This window comes from Equus przewalskii, chromosome 2, assembly GCF_037783145.1.
Source record: "Equus przewalskii isolate Varuska chromosome 2, EquPr2, whole genome shotgun sequence".
NCBI lineage: Eukaryota > Metazoa > Chordata > Mammalia > Perissodactyla > Equidae > Equus > Equus przewalskii.
This window is the reverse complement of record NC_091832.1, coordinates 44479241-44495825: the sequence shown is the minus strand read 5'-3', so window position 1 is coordinate 44495825 and position 16585 is coordinate 44479241. Positions and strand designations below refer to the sequence as shown.

The window sequence follows — 16585 nt, the reverse complement described above, 5'->3', positions numbered from 1 at the left end:
GTTTGAAATGTTAGGTGGGTATGTTAGTTTCCAAAGGCTGCAGAAACAAATTAGCACAAATAGCCTCAGAATAGCTGTATTTATCCTCACGGGTCTGGAGGCTAGAAATCCGAAATCAGGGTGTCCACAGGGTAGGTTCCCTTTGGAGGCTCCGAGGGGGTGTCTGTTCCAGGCCTCTCTCCAGCTCCTGGTGGCTGCTGGCAGTCCTTGGTGCTCCTTGGCTTGTAGTCGCATACCTCCTCTCTCTGCCTCCGTCGTCACATCACCTTTTCTGTGTCTGTGTGTGTGTGTCCTCCTCTTCTTCTAAGGGCACCTGTCATTGGATTGAGGGCCCACCCTAATCTGGGATGTCCTCACCGCAGGATCCTTACTTTAATTACACCTGCAGAGACCCATTTGCCACATAAGGGCGTGTTCACAGGTCCCCGGGATTAGGACTTTGAAGCATCTTTTAGGGGCGACACAATTCAACCCACTATGGTGGGTTTCTGCCACTGATTCCCACCCCCAACCCCAGGGCCTCCTCCCAAAGCTTCCATGCCTTGCTTTCTAGTCTGCTGATTCTCTTCCCATCGGCGGGATTGCACATCAGGTGTTCCTGGCCGCGGGGTGAGCATGCAGGAGGGTGGAGCGCCAGACGTGACATGGAGCTGCACTGGGTTGGATCACCTCGCCAGAAAGCCAGAGGTCACACCTGGAGCTGGGTTTTGTGCCCATCCCATGATAAGGAGTGGGATGGAGTGTGGGGTCTCCCCTGGCTATACCTGCCACGTACTTGGAAGGCAGAGCCCCCCTTCTGGCTCAGTGGTGGGCTCAGCAGCCTGGGGAGGCTGCTGGACGCCTGAGTCCGCCTCTTACTGGAGCTCACCTGAGGGCGACAAGGCAAGCAGGTGAGACAGGGCAGCACATCCCCCTGAGGGCAGATGGGAGGCATTCAGTTGAACCCCCTCTTCAGGATGCCAGCCTGTGCTTCCCCTGGGAGGGATGGATTTGTGCTACAGACTTTAGGGGGCCCCACGGATGGGTATCTCAAGGGCTTTGCTCTGGAAAATAGGGGAGTCTTCGGGTCCAAGGGGCAAATCCATCAGACCTGCTGCCTAGCAAGCATCCTTCTTCTCAGACTCCCAGTTCCCCTCTGCAGATGGAACCAGGGTCTGTCCCCCCAACTTCTTCCAAGGGTTGCTATTGAGATCCACCTAAAGTCCAAGGATAAGAGCTTCTCTCCAGGGAGCCAGCACCCACCAGGTGTAAAATCAGTATGGAGTTCTGGGGATCAGCCATGAACGGCCAGCCTTATGCTGTGCCAGGCACTGTACTGAGCACAGGGGAGGGAGCCTGGCTTTACATGATGGCCAGAGTGTCCCTGCAGGGGGATGGCCAGAAATAGGTGGCTCCCATCCCCACAGCCCATGACCAGTCCCTCCATTGTTGCCACAGAAACTCGTATGAGTGGGTGAGATGTGAGCACCCGCTGATCCCCAAGTCACTGTGTGGGGAGTCCCCCGCAGAGTGTGGGTTCATTCAGGGCTCCAGAGAGGTAGAGACCCCAACCACACCTGGGGGAGGGCCAAGTGTCCAGGGACTGCTTGGTGGCACAAGAGGACAACAACGTGGCCACCTCATGTAGAGAGACTGTCTCTGAGATTGCCCATCTGGGGAACACCAGGATGCTGGCCTCCCATTTCCCATCCTGGGATAAAGGGGTTAAAACCCACCCGTCTGCCCAGGGAAGGGAAGTGAGGGAAGCAACTTGGAGCAGCTCCATCCATCCTCTGAGAGCTGGGGCTCCATGCATCCTCTAAGAGCTGGGGCCGCCTCTGCTCCCTCCTGTGTTAGCCGTGCCGACTGCTGAGTCAGGCTTTGAACACAGTAACCATCATGGTAATCACCGTCCGGGGTTCCTTGTCTTCTCCCCATCCCCCTAAGTGTGTGGTTTTTTCCTACCTTGGCTCAGTTTAGAAGATTTCAGTCTGGCTATGAGAGGAGACGCAGCATTTCTTTCCCCTCTTATTGTGGATGTCCCCATAGGACTGGGGGAAACCAGGCCCTCCCCACAGACACTCTTACGTTGCAGGGGGGTGGGGGGAGCGTGTCCTCGGCCCTCCCCGCTCCTGCAGATGCTCAGCTCATTGATTATCCCACTCAGAGGTGGATGCAGAGGTCCCGTCTCTGACGCTCCAGCCAGGTGCTCACGTCACTGCAGCTGCAGCCATGGCCCAGGCATGGATGGAGATGCTGCAGCCGTGGTGGCCGCAGGGTGCCCTCGGCTCAGTGTGGTCTGCAAGTGCTGCCTGGAGTCCTCTGGGATTGCATGGGCGTCCCCAAGGGAGCTGGTGAGTGTGGGGGTCCAGGAGCTGCTGCCTCACCCAGAATCCCGTTGCTGGCACCAGTGAGGAGGGAATCCTGGAGGTGGGCCATTAAGACCCTCAGGTTGTTTTCTGCTTAGTATGAAGGGCAGGGCTTAGGTTTCACAAGGGAGATGCCCTCCAGGCAGACAGTGAGCCTAGTCCTGTCCACTGTGCTGGGTCCCCTACATCAGGAAGCCCCTGTCCCCCTGACGGTGGCCTCTCTGCTCCCATGGACGGCCAGCACCAGGGACAGATCACCCTTGTTCCACTGTTGATTATGTTTAAGAACCTTTCCTCTCTGAAGGACAAGATCATCTGGTCCTGATGCTAGAATGGGAGAGAGATGCTCTTGGTGTCAAAAGACCCACCCCCAACCCCAACCAGCAACGGATTGTGAAAAGAAAGCTGGGGCAGGGAGTGTGCGAGGCTGCATGCACAGCTGCCCTGAGAGCGCCGTCCCACCCCTCCATCCCCTGATCTCACGCTGTGTGTAACCCTCATCTCCCCCGGAGCCACCACAGAAGGGCTGGTTCATGTGGGCTTGGGCTGCCTGGTGGGGAGATGCCTGTGGCCTTGATCATGGGTCCCCAGAGGGAGGCACTGAGGCAGCCCTGCCGGTTGCTCTGGGAGTGGATGCAGTGAGAGCTGTTGAGGTAGGAAATCGGCATGACCAGGCCCCAGACAGAGGTGCATTTCATCCCAGGGGAGGTGGAAACAGGTCCAGCCCCCTCTGCCTCCCCCCAGAGGTGTGGGACACACTCTCTGCGTCTGTGTTTGAAATGTGCTCTGGCGGAACAATCACTTTTCCTGCGGACAAGTCCCACAGTCACCCAGATGGCATTGCGCAGTTCTCAAGTCCTTCTGGTCCCCCTACTCTCCCTGTGGGGGCCGTGGGCCCTTGGTCTTCACCTGCCCTGTGGAGCATGTGCTTCTCAGAGCATCAGGAGGCTGCCCAGGGGGCGGCCTGGAACCGCCAGCTGACTGGCTGGCCGTGAGTTTTGCAGTTCTTTCCACTCACGGGGAAGCTCAGCCCCACACTCCTGCCTGGTCTGGGTTGGGGCGTCCAGCCTGTGCAAGGAGAGACCTTTCACTGGCATCCATCTGGGCACGTGAGTGAGCAGCACATTGTGGGCCCGTGTGTGTGCATGCATGTGTGTGCGTGTGTGTGTATGTATGGGTGTATGTGTACACATACACCTTCAGATGTGTGTACCATGCCGAGACCCCCCCATCAGAGCGTCTCACCAGGGCTGGCCTGGAACGTGCTGTCCTGCCGGGGTTCCCATCTCTCCCTAGATTCTCTTGATAAACTTCCTGTAAGAGGAGGAACTCTGACACACTTTCATAAAAGGTGATGTAAAATTAGTTTTAAAAGAAGAACTCGTGATGACCTGGAATTCACTTTTGCCCTGGGGTTCTGCTGTGGACTCTACATGCCTTCTCCTGGGATTTCTGGAGATGAGATTACAAGGCCCACTGGCTATTAGGGAGCGCCCTCTTACACTCACTTCTCTCTCTCTCTCTGTCTCAGTATCTGTCTCTCTGTCTGTCTTTGTCTGTTTCTCTCTCTCCATCTTTGACAGGTGTTCCCACACTTCAGCCATTGGCCTTTCATCCTAGGGTTTGAGTCATATGTACACACTGCCAGTCCTATTTCTGAGTTTGCATTTTTCTTTTAGTTGGTTGAATTTTTTCTTAATTACTTGTCGTAATTCAAGGGTAACTAGAAAAATAAGTAGATAGATAGTAGATTCACAGACCATCTCCAGTGTGACAGGGGCACATGGACTTTGAAAATCCCTGCCTTAGCGGGTCCTGGGACACGCACTGGCTGGTTTTCTGGGCTTTCGGGAGTGTGCCACCAGCCCCATCCCCTAGGTCACAGGTGATATGCCTGGTGGAGGGTGATTCATGTTATCAAGAGCAAGTTGAGGAGTCCCTCCTGTGCCTGCTCAGGTGAATATAAAAGATGGGCAAGCCTGGGGGGGGGGGGGTGTCACTCCATTTAGCCCCTAGTTGGATTTAAGCTGGGGGCTTATTGAGGATGAGGGTGCCCAGGGGCTGGGCTGGCCTTTGAATGTCGAAGATGTAACTCAGTACGCTGTAGGAAGCATTCTTCTCCAGAAATCTTCACGGGAGTCTGGGACAAGTGGCATGAGGTTGTATTAAGAGTGTTGCCTATGTAGTCAGGCAGACCTGCCCAGCTCTTTGCTTCTTAGAGTTGTGTGACTTGGCAGGTGGTATAAAGATGCACATGGTAGAAGTGTTAGAAATGGAAAGTGCCACTCCTTCCCCACTGTCACCCACCCCGAAGGTAACTACTGCAAATAGTGTGGGGTGACCCATCCAGGCCTGGGAAGCAGCCTCTGCATTGAACCTTGAGGCTGGTGAAATCCCTAGCATATGGGGAGACACAGTGGCTCACCAAGGGAACAGCAGGAGCAAGGGCGGGGGCTACTATGGGCACAGGAGCATGAGGGAAAAGAGGCAGGCAGCTGTGCCCGAGCCCATGTGTGCAGGAGGGCCAGAGAGGAGAGAGAAAGCTGGAAAGGTAGACAGGGCTGGCTGTGAATGGTCCAGCACGCCAAGCCAAGGTGCTTGGACCTGATGCTGAAGGCCCTGGTCGGCTACTGAGGGCTTTAGAGAAAGGTGTGACCTGATAGATATGCAGTTGAGAAGTAGGAATGACAGGTGGACAACCCAAGGTCAGTAGTGGAGATGGGCAACAGAGGGAATGTTCCAGGTATACCCATGTGGACGGAGCCAGCAGGCACCCAGGAGTCTAAACCTGGAAGTGATGGAGGTGGTGGGTGTGAGGAGGTATGTGTGTGCGTATACATACAGCTATACACCCGTGCACGCATGCTCATGAGATGCCTGGCTCTGTGCGTGCTTCGTGAGGTGGGCATCTTCCTGGTGGGGGACTCCGGACATGGCAGAGACTGTCAAGTCAAGCCATAGCCTGAGATCTTGACCTGGGCCTGTGCGAGCTGCACTCTCCCACCGTGACACCCCTCAGAGGAGGCTGCTGGGGCTGCAGGACAACCTCTCTGTCCCTTGGAGGAGCAATTGGAACAACCTCTCTCCACCTTCCACCACCCTGCTTGGCTGAGCCTCACACTGGAGTGTGTTAACTAGAAGGAAAGGGCAACCTGTCCAGAGTGTGTGTGACCCACTTTCATGCACTCAGCAAAGGCCCTGTCCCGGGCGTGAGCAGTTCCACAGGGAACGAGACAGACCCAGCTGTGTCCTCTGGGGCTCACCGTCTGGTTGGGGGACAGCCAGGTGAACAGTAGCTGCAGGTAGAGGTGGGTGCTCCGCAGGAAACGCATATGCTGATGTGATGGACGGGGCACTTTGGAGTGAGCTCTCCAGGATGGCTTCTCTGGAGAGGTGACATTTGATCTGGGACACAAAGGAAGAGCGGAGGGACCACACCTGCAAAGACCCTGCTGCAGGAGAGAGGAAATGGCTCCAGCTGGGGACTGAGGAGGAGCCTGGAAGAGGACGCCGCCAGCCTCCCACCTGGATGTCCAACAGGCACCTGGGATCAGACACAGCCGCCACCCGGCTCCAGGACTCCCCCAACCTGCCGCAGCCACCGATTCCCCATCTCAGGAACTGGCAACTCTTCTCCAGAAAACTGGGGGTCACCATGCACCCCATCTTTCTCTGACACCCAACGTCCACCGCCAGCTGACCCTTTGGTCTAAACCTCCCAACTCCATCAGCCACTGGTCACCCCTCATCCACCCCGGCCCGCGCCTTCCCAGCTCGCACTTGGATCATTGCATGGTCTCCTAAGGAGACCCCTGCTCCTGCCTTCCCCCTCCAGCTCAGTGGTTCTCACCTGGCCACCCATGGAGAGATCCTGAAAAGCAGAGATGAGCTCTCTCCTCCTAGGAGAAGGCCTTTGTTGCTCCTTCTCTGCTGGTGGCAGCACAGGGCTGTCAGGGTTTGGAGGATGGACTCCAGGATCACCGTGGGCAGGCCAACTTGCCCACTCTGAGCCTCAATTTCCTCCGCTGCCATCTGTGGTTATTAATAAATAGTACCAACCTGCCAGGGTTTGGGGGAGGATTATGTGATTGAGGGCATGTGAAAGCCCTTATCCCAGTGCCTCACACGCACTGCCCTCGGTCCCCACCAGCTTTGACCAGTCCCCTCCCAGTGATGCGGACCAGGGCTGCCGCTCAGGTGGGCGTCTGGCGCCTCCTCCACCCACTGCACTCAGAGGGCATTACTGTCTCTGGACCCCCTGCCATTCAAAGGCCAGCCTCAGTGCAGGACCCTGAAGGCCCAGCCTTTTCCCCAGGACTGGACTGGTCACCACTTCCAGGAGAACAAGGTGCAGCATCCCTGTCCTGCTGTTTTCGTGAAGTGCGAGGGCCGGAGCAAGAGGGCAGGTGCCCCACCCCCCCGGACAGCGCTCTCCAGGTGTGTTGGCTCCTCTGCCCTAATCACCAAGCAAGACAAGCAGGGTTTAAAAATACTATGCTTATCTCATTTCAGTGCAGGAGCGAGAAAGAGAACATACAGTCTGTATGAGCAACTCAAATCAAAAATAAATGAGGCAAAAAGAGAAACCAAAAATAGTACGGCATCAGAGGCAGCAGCCTGCGTCCCGCGGCCAGCTGTCCCTGGCGAGCAGCTTCGCAGGGAGCGGCTGGGAGGGTGGCTTTGCATGTTTACTCCGGAACAGATTAATCAGGCCTGCGATCCGATGATAGATCCGAATTACTGGCAAAGTAAAAGCAGGATGATGAGGACTCAGGGCACAGGGCTGCTGTGCCTTCTCCCCCTCCCCGGCACCCCAGCCAAGCAGTGGGGTCAGGGGCTCAGCCAGCAGGCAGCATGGGGGTCATCTTTGACCTTGAGGGCCCTTCCTGACACAGAATGTCCCCACAAAAGGACAGGGCCCCAGCTCCCTACAGAGCGGAGCTTCGGGTGCTGAGAACATCTTGAGGATTTCCACTTCTGTCTTAATTTCGTTACAGTGGATGTCACCCTTTTTTTAATGTCATAAATCAGAGGTTTGCAAGCTATGGCCCAAGGGTCAAATCCACTGCCTCTTCTGAGAAATAAAGTTTTATGGCCACACAGCTGCACCTTTCATTCACATACTGTCTCTGGCTGCTTTTGCATGGCAGAGTTGCACAGTTGCAACAGAGACCGCCTGGCCCACAAAACCTAAAATGTTGACTCTCTGGCCCTTCCCTGCATAAGTTTGCCATCCCCTGCGGTCAGGGTTTTTCATCATAAGCTCAAGCATCCTAGGGAAGTATCGCATCCACCTAAAGACAACACTAATGGGGTTTTGTCTGGTGGTGTTCTGTGTGCTGCTGCTGCTGCTGATTTGGGGCTTTAGAGATGTTTAAAAAAAAGATTCTGCAGTCGTTAGTTTTCTCTTATGCATGGAACATCTTTTGAGAAGGGACATTTCAGTGGCGTGAGGAGCCTCAGGCCCTCTGCGAGAGGGAAACATGTGCCACTGGCACCCATCTGCCACCCATGGAGAACTGCAACCGTTGGAGCCAGGGGACCTCCCACAGGCTCCCGGGGACCAGCCGTGGTCCCCCGGGGCCCACCTTCTGGCCACCCTCCCTGCTCTGCTCCCCAGACGTCTGAGGGAGAGGAGCAGGTAGAACCCTACAGGGCAGGGCTGGCTGGGAGGGACCTCCCTCTTGGGAGTTTCTTTCCCTGTGACGTTATCCCCGTCATGTCTCTCCCCACCGCCATCATTGTCGTCATCGCGTGTGTGTCCCCAGCTTCTTCCGTGAGTCAGGGTGGAGCCATGTCAAACCTCAGGCAGTGGCCACGGGGCCTCAGCGGGAGGAATCCTTTCAATAGACCAGAGAGCCTAGTTCTGAATTCAATGAGGTGTTTATACGTGGCCTATCTTGAGTGCCTGGAAAATTTGCATAACATGACACTGGGGAGGTGTCTCGCAGAAAAAAAATGCAGCGAGCTTTTCAACCGTGAAGGTTTGCATTTCTGTGAAGGCTCTGGGAGACCTCTCACACGTGTCGTGGCTGCGGGGATGGTAGGCACAATGGTGTTGCTGAGTGCGCACCAACAATAAATCCCGCTGGACTGTGACACGTGGCCCCTGCAGGCGTCCGCATCAACAAGGGTGCCTCCCACGTGTCCTTCCCCCCACAGTGAGGCTTCCAACTGGGATGGGCAAAATGCTACAAATCACACCGCCGCGGAGTGGGTCTGCCTTCTGAGTACCGGTTATTAAAGTGGATTAGCGTGTCCAGTCCCCAGAGAGGAGGCTGTCATCTCAGAAGATGAAAACTCTCAACAGAATCCCAGGGTCGGCTTAAAAGTCAGCAAACCACCTGAGATGCACCCAAACTCAAGAGACAGCAAAGTAACAGAAACCAAGAGTGTGCTCGGAGCCCGGCGCTGAGCCACACTTAGTGGAGCGCCACACAGAGAGAGGTAAAGACCCAGAAAACAAGTGCGGGCACGTGGGGGTGGGAGGGGGCAGGGACGGGGTCCGGGAGGGGGATGTGGCTCTGAGGGTGTGTGCGCAGCAGAAGCAGATGGGGGTGGCTCCGTGTCTGAGGCCCTTGTTGCCCCAGGAATGAGGGTGGCCTTCTGTGGGGTGTGGGAGTGGAGGGAGCGCTGTCCCAGAGCAGAGCTCGGTGAACCTATTCCCCAAAGGCCCAGAGAGTCAATGCATGAGGCTCACAGCACAGCCTCTGTCACAGCTCCTCAGCGCTGCCGTGTCACGTGAAAGCATGGACAATTCGTCAATAAGTGTTATGGATTGAATGTTTGTGTCACCCAAAATTCACATGCCGATGTGTGTGGGATGTATTTGGAGGGGGCTCTTTGGGATGGGATTAGGGTTAGATGAGGTCATAAGGGTGGGGCCCCAGGATCAGACTGGTGCCCTTGTAAGAGGAGGAAGAAACCTGTCCACATGTGAGGACACAGTGAGAAAGAAGTTCTGCAAGTCGGGAGGAGAGCCTCACCAGACACCAAATCTGCTGGACCTTGATCTTGGACTTCCAGCCTCCAGAACCGTGAGAAAGAAATGTCTGTTGTTGAAGCCCCCATTTGTGGCCTGAGCAGACCAAGACAACAAGTGAGTGAGGCTCTGTGCCAATAAAACTTTATTTATGGACACTGAAATTTGAATTTTATGTAATTTTCATCTGCCATGAAATAGTCTTCTTTTGTTTTTCTTCCAACTGCTTAAAAACATGAAAACCATTCTTAACTCCCAGGCCATGCAAACACAGGCACAGGACACATTGGGCCTGCGGGCCGCAGCCGTTCTGACCCCTGTCCCAGCGCAAGGAGGGAGGCCGCCCCGCTTCACTCGCTGCTGACCACGACCTGAGATGCAGCTCTTGGTTCTGGGCGCCTCTGTTGTTTTCCAGAGGATTTCATCGAACTGCCGCACCTGTGAAGGAGGTGACGTGGGAGTTCAGGGAGAGGCCATACCAAGTGGGGCTCACTAAGTGCCCCGAGTCTGGAGTTGGACCCTCGAGCACCAGATCCCTGCTCTGCCACTCACCAGCTGGCTGACCTCGGCCTCAGCGTCCTCGTTGGCACAATGGACAGTCACCCGGCCGGCCTCTGAGCTTCCGTGGGGTTCTGTGTGATAGCCATGTGAAGCATGTTGCATGACATTGGCCCAAATTATATTTATTAACTAAGTCGGAAGCCTTGTGTGGAATCGTTGAAAGAAGCAGCATTGTTCACTCCCGATGGGGCGGGTGAGCAATGCCAGGTATCCCGAAATGCTCAAAGGAATGCCGGACGACAAAGAGACCGGATTTGTCTCCAGAGGATGCAGGTGGGCCCAGCAGGTGGAAGTTACGAAGAAGCCAATTTCAAATCAACATAAAAAGGATGTTTTTCATCTTTTCAGTTGTCCCCAGGGGAATGGTCTGCTCAGGGTCTCCCATGGGTGAATTGCACGAGACCCACTCACGGGGGATCTTACAGGGGGAATCATGTGTCTGCAGAGCCCTGGACCTGTGCTCCATGCTCCTCACACCGGGAGAGTCTGGGACGCATGAACCCAGTTCTCTTGCTACACTCAGGGGACGTGCCACCCCCCAGAGTCCTGGGCCAAAGGAATGTGAGTTGCATCGAGGCAGATTTATTCAGTACTTGCTCCTTAAGTTGTGAAAATATCTAGAACTTCTGTGAGGTCCACACTTAGCAGGAAGATATTTTTGGTGGTCCCAAGACCAGCCTGGCCACCACCTTGTTCTGTGGTTGCACTGGGGGGACAGTACAAGACTACTTGCTGCACGGGTCACCCCACACCGTCCTTGGTGTTGCCACCTCCTGCCCCGTGACCCGGCCCGAGACGCCCCCGCCTCCCCCCACATCCCTTCTGCTGAGAATGGGGGCAGAACTTGGTTGGCAGCCTCCTCCATGAAGAAGAGCATACGGGAAGAGCCTGTCCCTTTCCATCAGGAAGAAAAGCTTTCCTGGAAGTCCCACCCCCCAGGACTCTGCTGATAGACTGCATCCTAGGCCATGCTCACTGGAGGATAATTCAAGAAAGGGGCTCTTGGGTGGCATGATCAGTCAGCAACTCTCTCTGCCATGTTTATTGATCCGGCTTCAGCCTATGGTCCAGGCACATCGATGCAGAGGGGAGCTGCTTATTGACTAAACGAGGCATTTCTAACCTTGCCACCCAGCGTTTAACAACCCTCTGCCTTCCTGGTCCAAAGTCACTTTTTAAAAGAAGTTGGCAAATACCTGAAAAAATATGATTTACTTTTAGGGGCCAAGAATGGAGCTGCGGTTTGAGGTCTGGTTCGTTGTGGCTAACACACTTCAAAGCAACTGGTGAGCTCGCACGAGTTCATTTGAAATGTTTGACTTTTACCCGCTGCTCAGAGATCCGGGATAGCAGTGAATTAAGTCTGCATTTGCAGACCCACGGAGTCGGTCCTGGCAGGCAGTGGAGGGTGCTGTCCTGAGTCAGGCCCAAGGGGCTCCAGGGCCAAGGGAGGTCACTGTTATACTGGTAGAGGAAAGAGCCCTAATCTGGAGCCAGACGCACCTGAGTCTCGTCCCAGCTCTGCCATGGATGGGCCAGGTGGCCCTGGGTGGTATTTAGGATCCATGGGCCTTGGTGTCCTCGTCTGCAAAAGTGCCCTTCCCTGTGGGAGTTAAGGGCAGGAGGGCTGAGTCGATGCCCAGAAGGGCTCGGCTGTGGGACACCACCCCCCGCCATCTCCCTCCTGGATTCTCCTTTTTTTCTCATTTTCCATGTGCTCTCCTTGCTCCTTCTGTCTTCTCCATCCTGTTCCTCTCTCGATGCCTCTGCTTTCATCAGCCAGTTATGAGATGTTTACTGAGCACCCAAACTGTTGCTTCTCCCTTCTCTTTCCTCCTTCTTCACCCCATCGCCCCATCTGTGTCTTAATCCCACTGGGACCCACTGGCACTTCCCATCTGAGGCACAGGCGCCAGGCTGGCTGACTCCTTGCCTGAGGCTTCAGAGCCCCCGCCCACCCCTCGGGAGGAGGTGGGGTCCACCCCATTCCCCCAGAACGGGCTGGAGACAGCCTAGCATAGTTGGCCAGCACGAAAGGAGATGGAAGGTTCCCTCCGAGACCTCCCTTTGCCTCGCTCTCCCCCCGGTGAGGGACCTCCTCAGGCAGGAAGGGCAGAGCAGGAAAAGGCTATGGTGGGGAGGAAGAAAACCTCCCCAAGAACGAGGACCGCCCCCATCCTCCCAGGCCACCCCACCCCGCACATCATCTGCTTGCACCTGTTGTGTCCTGGCACAGTGCATGTCCCCTGGGACCGCGAGTGGGACATGGGTGAAACAGAGCCCTACCCTGGGCTCACCCTCCGGGTGAGGGCATCTTAACAGTACTCAGCTCAGAGCACAGATTTGCAGTCAGCCGGCACTAGGTTCGAATCCGGGACATGGGCCTGACCTCTCTGACCCTCACTGTCGTCACCTGTAGAGTGGAGAGAGTAGCAGTCCCCCTCCCAGGGCTGCGGGGACGACAGGATGCGGGGGCACAGGTGAAAGGCATGTAGCCCGGCACTGTCACAGAGCTGGCGCGAATAGGTGGGAACTCTTGTGTGTCACCAGGACTAGCTGTGGCTGCACATCTGTGCCCCTCCGTCCCTGCAAAGGGCTCGCAGCCTGCCTGGGAGGGTCTGCCTCCTGTCCCGCGCAGCTGCTACACTGCCAGGAAGGCTGGGGGCGTGTGGGGCCCTCCTCGGGGCACTTCTGGGACTGGAGGCCACACCCAGCACCCCAGGGGCCCAGGCTTGCCAGGCGTCCTCCGCTCTGCGTCGCACTTGCTGCCACCAACTTCCTGGTCGGCCTGGTCCCTGCGTGCTCTGCTTTGCTGCAGTCGGTAACCGCGCCTTCCACCTCAGACACAGGAAAATGCTCTCGTCTCTGGCCGTTCTGATCCAGGAGCAGGTACTGGGGTGTTTCAGAGACCCTGTTTCCCAGGGTGGGTTTTGTGCTTGAGGGGCGGACACCAGGCTCCATGAGCAGGGCTTGGGTGTCCCCTGATGTCCAGGATGAGTCAGGCCTGCACCCCTGTGCCCCATGCCCCCATGGGGCTGGCTGCAGCGGGGTGGGAGCTGCCCCTGCAGACACCCTACCAGGCCCCATGTGGCGTCCTCCCTGCCTGCCCAGTGACTGCCCAGGCAGGCGGGGGGGTGGGTGCAGCAGCCCGGCACCCAGAGGAGGGGTCTGACGGCGACATGGCTCTGCCAGCCAGGCTGCTGGCTTCTGCTTTCATCCCCAGGGCAATGAGACTGGAGGCGCCTGGAGATCCAGAGCACCGCGGGGCCGCCTCTGTGGGGTGGGGCGGGTGCCAGCTGCCGAGCAGTCCTTGCCAGCTCCTGAAGAGATTCCTGCCCCTCTGCTGACTCCAGGGGACCCTGGCCTGGGAGGTCCCATCTCTGAGTGGAAAGTGGTTTCGCAGGAGGAAGAGGCGAGGGTCCCTGCCTTAAAAACAAAGCAGATGAGTCCCCACCCCTCCTCTCTCCTGCAGGCTGAGTGCAGGGCAAGGGGGCAGGTGGCTGGAGGACCCCTTGAAGCCCTTCCCCACCCTGCAGTTCTGTCCTGGAAGGGCGGTCTGTGGTCACCACGCAGGGGAGGCGGGGGGTTAGCCAGCTCCCGGCTCCCGAGGGGCTTCCCCCCGCCTAGAAAAGCCGTCAGCAACTCTCGGTACACGTCTCTTCCCTCCCCCACCACGTTCTCTTCTTCACTTCTGGGCCCAAGCAGGATATCGGGCAGGGTGTGGTCACATGGAGGCCGGGGCACAAGATGGGGAGGAGGCTCTGAGCTTCCCCGGGTGGGAGAGGAGAGCTATGCCATGTTTGCTGAATGAATGACTGAGAGAGGCCTGTGGCCTGAGCACTCAGGAATGGTTATGGAGATTCTGAAGCGCCGTGGGCTTCTGCTTCCTGTGTCTGGCCCCAACTCGCTGCAGGTCACTCGGTCTGTAAAGCGCTGAGGCCCACTCCCCCCGGCACCAAGTGAGGGCCCTGCACCCTTCCACCTGTGGTCACCAGGATCAGGGTGGAGCTGGGGGAGCCCCCAGGAGATGAGGTCCCTGACCCCCATGGTCTGAGCCTCTGTTCCCTCGCAGGGAAGGAGGACGGCTGTTCCTAAGCCTGGGGGCCTTTGGCCACTGACCCCGGCAGACCCCCAGCCATCACTGTGCACAGCCCAGACGTAGCCAGGAGCCGCAGCAAGCTTTCTGCTTCAGTAGGAAGGCACCCAGCCTGAGAAATGGGTGTGGATGTGAGTGGGCTATATAAGTGGGAAGGCATTTCAACTCTGCTTCGGGAAAGTTGGAATTTTTTGGCTATGGTCTTTTTTTTCTTTAAAGATTTTATTTTTTTCCTTTCTCTCCCCAAAGCCCCCGGGTACATAGTTGTATATTCTTCGTTGTGGGTCCTTCTAGTTGTGGCATGTGGGACGCTGCCTCAGCGTGGTTTGATGAGCAGTGCCATGTCCGTGCCCAGGATTCGAACCAACGAAAACACGGGGCCGCCTGCAGTGGAGCGCGCAAACTTAACCACTCGGCCACGGGGCCAGCCCCCGGCTATGGTCTTTTTTTTAATGGTGGCGTTAATTAGATATGAATGGGGACGGTCCTTGCAACAGTCTAGACCTGGGCTCTGTGCTGGGTTGACTTGTTGTTTATAATCAGGAGACAGACATTTGAATGTGGCTTTGAAAAGATTGAAATTTTCAGCCTGTGATCTTTTCAAGAAATTCTTACTGGAACATCAGTTAGATATATGAACAGACGTTCTGTCCGGTAGTCTGGCCCTTGGGCTCCGTGGCTTGGTCCAGATGCTGCACTGTTGTCTGACCACGTGAGGTCCACACTGCTTAGTGTCTGGTTGGCGGGTCACCATGCCACTCGGCTCCCCCTGCTTAGGCCTCGAGAGCTTGGACAAGAGAGAGCTTTCTTTGTGGTGAAGAGCAGGTGGTCCTGGAGGGCCTGACTCCCAGGCCCCAGAAATGTTTGTACCATTCTCCCTCACCCCATCTGAATCTGAGCAGGACCTGGATGGTGCTGTTTTGGAACTGGGTTGTTGACCTCCCGACTTCCAGCACTGGGCCTCTGCTTGCTCCTGAAGATGCCCCCGCAGGCAGAGTGGATACCCCAGGGGCACTCAGATTCTGCAGCCGCCTTGGTCAGCAGCACTCGCTCTTTGTCACTAATCTTGCTCGTAGGAGAGGAGTGGGCTCCAGTCTCGGGCGCCTGGCATCCGGGAGAGGGGAAGGGTGTGTTACGCAAGAACCTCTCCAGATCTCTGTGGTTTCGAGCAGTTACACCTCTTCCTGTCGCTTCATGAGACGCGTGGTCATGGCCGTGGCCTCTGCAGGCTGTGGCCCCATAAAAGGCGTGGTTTCGTGCCATGTAGTAGTCATAGCAGCACTGAGGGCTTTGGCGGGCAGGATTGCCAGGGTTTGAGAAGCAACATGCAAAGTGGCATCAGTTCAGGAGGCAGGAGCTTGAGTCCTAGCCCTGAGCCCTGAGGCTGCCAGGAAGATCACCCTGCCGTCTGTCAGGTGGAGCCGTTCCTCTGCTCCCCGTCAGTCCGCATGCACTGAGCATCTGCCTGTGCCTGGCGCTGCTCTGGGACACACCCATGAACAGAAGAGATGAACCTCGCTGTCCTGGTAAAGCCAGCGTTCCATGGTCTCAGGGGATATGGAAATGGAGTAAATGTGGGGTGCTGTAGTAGTGACCCCCAAGATGGCCTGCAATGGGCCTGCCCCTGGTCCTTACATCCTCCCTCATGGTATTGGGGTTGGTCTTTGTGACCAATAGAACAAAACTTCGGAGCCTCTGTCATAAAAGACATCGCAGCTTCTCCCTCTTGATCCCTCACTCTTGAGAAGCCAGCTGCCTTGGCGTAAGAGATCCAGATGGTGAGGAGCTGAGGACCCCTGCCCACAGCCACGTGCATGAGACATCTAAGAGGCACCTCTGGCTCCAGTCAAGCCTTCAGATGAGACTGCAGCCCCAACCAACATCCTGACTCAGCCTCGGGAAAGACCCTGGGCGGCACCACCCAGCCAAGTCAATCCCAGTTTCCTGGCTCTCGAAAACCGAGTGAGACATGTTTGTTGTCTTAAGTTGCTAATACTTGTCACGTGGCAAAAAATAACTCATATAATGTTATCATTCTTAAGACCTCAGCTAACTAGGAACAAGCCTTCTGGAAACTTGGAGCTTCCAGGATGGTCCAGAATTGGGATGCAGCCACAGAAGGCCAAAGAAGCCCAGGTCTCCCCATGACGCAGAATCATACCTGTGCGTGGCTGGTTGCATCCATAAGAGATGAGCCTTCTTCTGGAAAAGAAGAGGAGCCTTCTGAGAGCAAAGGCAAGAGGCAGTGAGGGGAAAGCAGATGTTTTAGCAAGCCTGAGGACGCATCTGTGCAAGAGGGACTGCATTTGCCTTTTGCACATGGTGCAAATGTCTGGGAAGGAGCTGTGGTCAGCAACTTTCCAAGAAGCACCCCCCCCAGGCCGTGGGCCAGCGCCTGCCCTCTGCCAGGGCCAGGCACAGGCAGATCCCAGCCTCCGTGCCCATCGCTGTGCACCCCCACCTGTTAGCACGTGAGACCCTCTCCCAACTCCTGTTATTGTCCTATTTCACAGATGAAGAAACTGACACTTGGGAGGGTGGAGAGATTTGCCCAAGGTCATCCACCAATAAATGATGGAGTTAGGATTCAAACCGAGG

At 56.3% G+C, this 16585-nt stretch overlaps 1 protein-coding gene across 14 annotated transcripts in view; it reads left to right on the top strand.

Moving 5' to 3' along the window:
• Positions 1–16585, top strand: part of KCNAB2 (potassium voltage-gated channel subfamily A regulatory beta subunit 2) — a 91093-nt gene that overhangs the window by 11679 nt on the left and 62829 nt on the right. For 4 of the 14 annotated variants that reach the window (XM_070611081.1, XM_070611086.1, XM_070611078.1 and 1 more), the window contains one exon: positions 8511–8795. The exons of 6 other annotated variants lie outside the window; for them this stretch is intronic. The gene's annotated coding sequence lies outside the window, so the exon portion shown is untranslated. Of the gene's footprint in view, positions 1–8510; positions 8796–12573; positions 12781–16585 lie in introns of those variants that run through there. 4 more of the 14 variants (XM_070611077.1, XM_070611073.1, XM_070611085.1 and 1 more) reach the window with 3 other exon arrangements.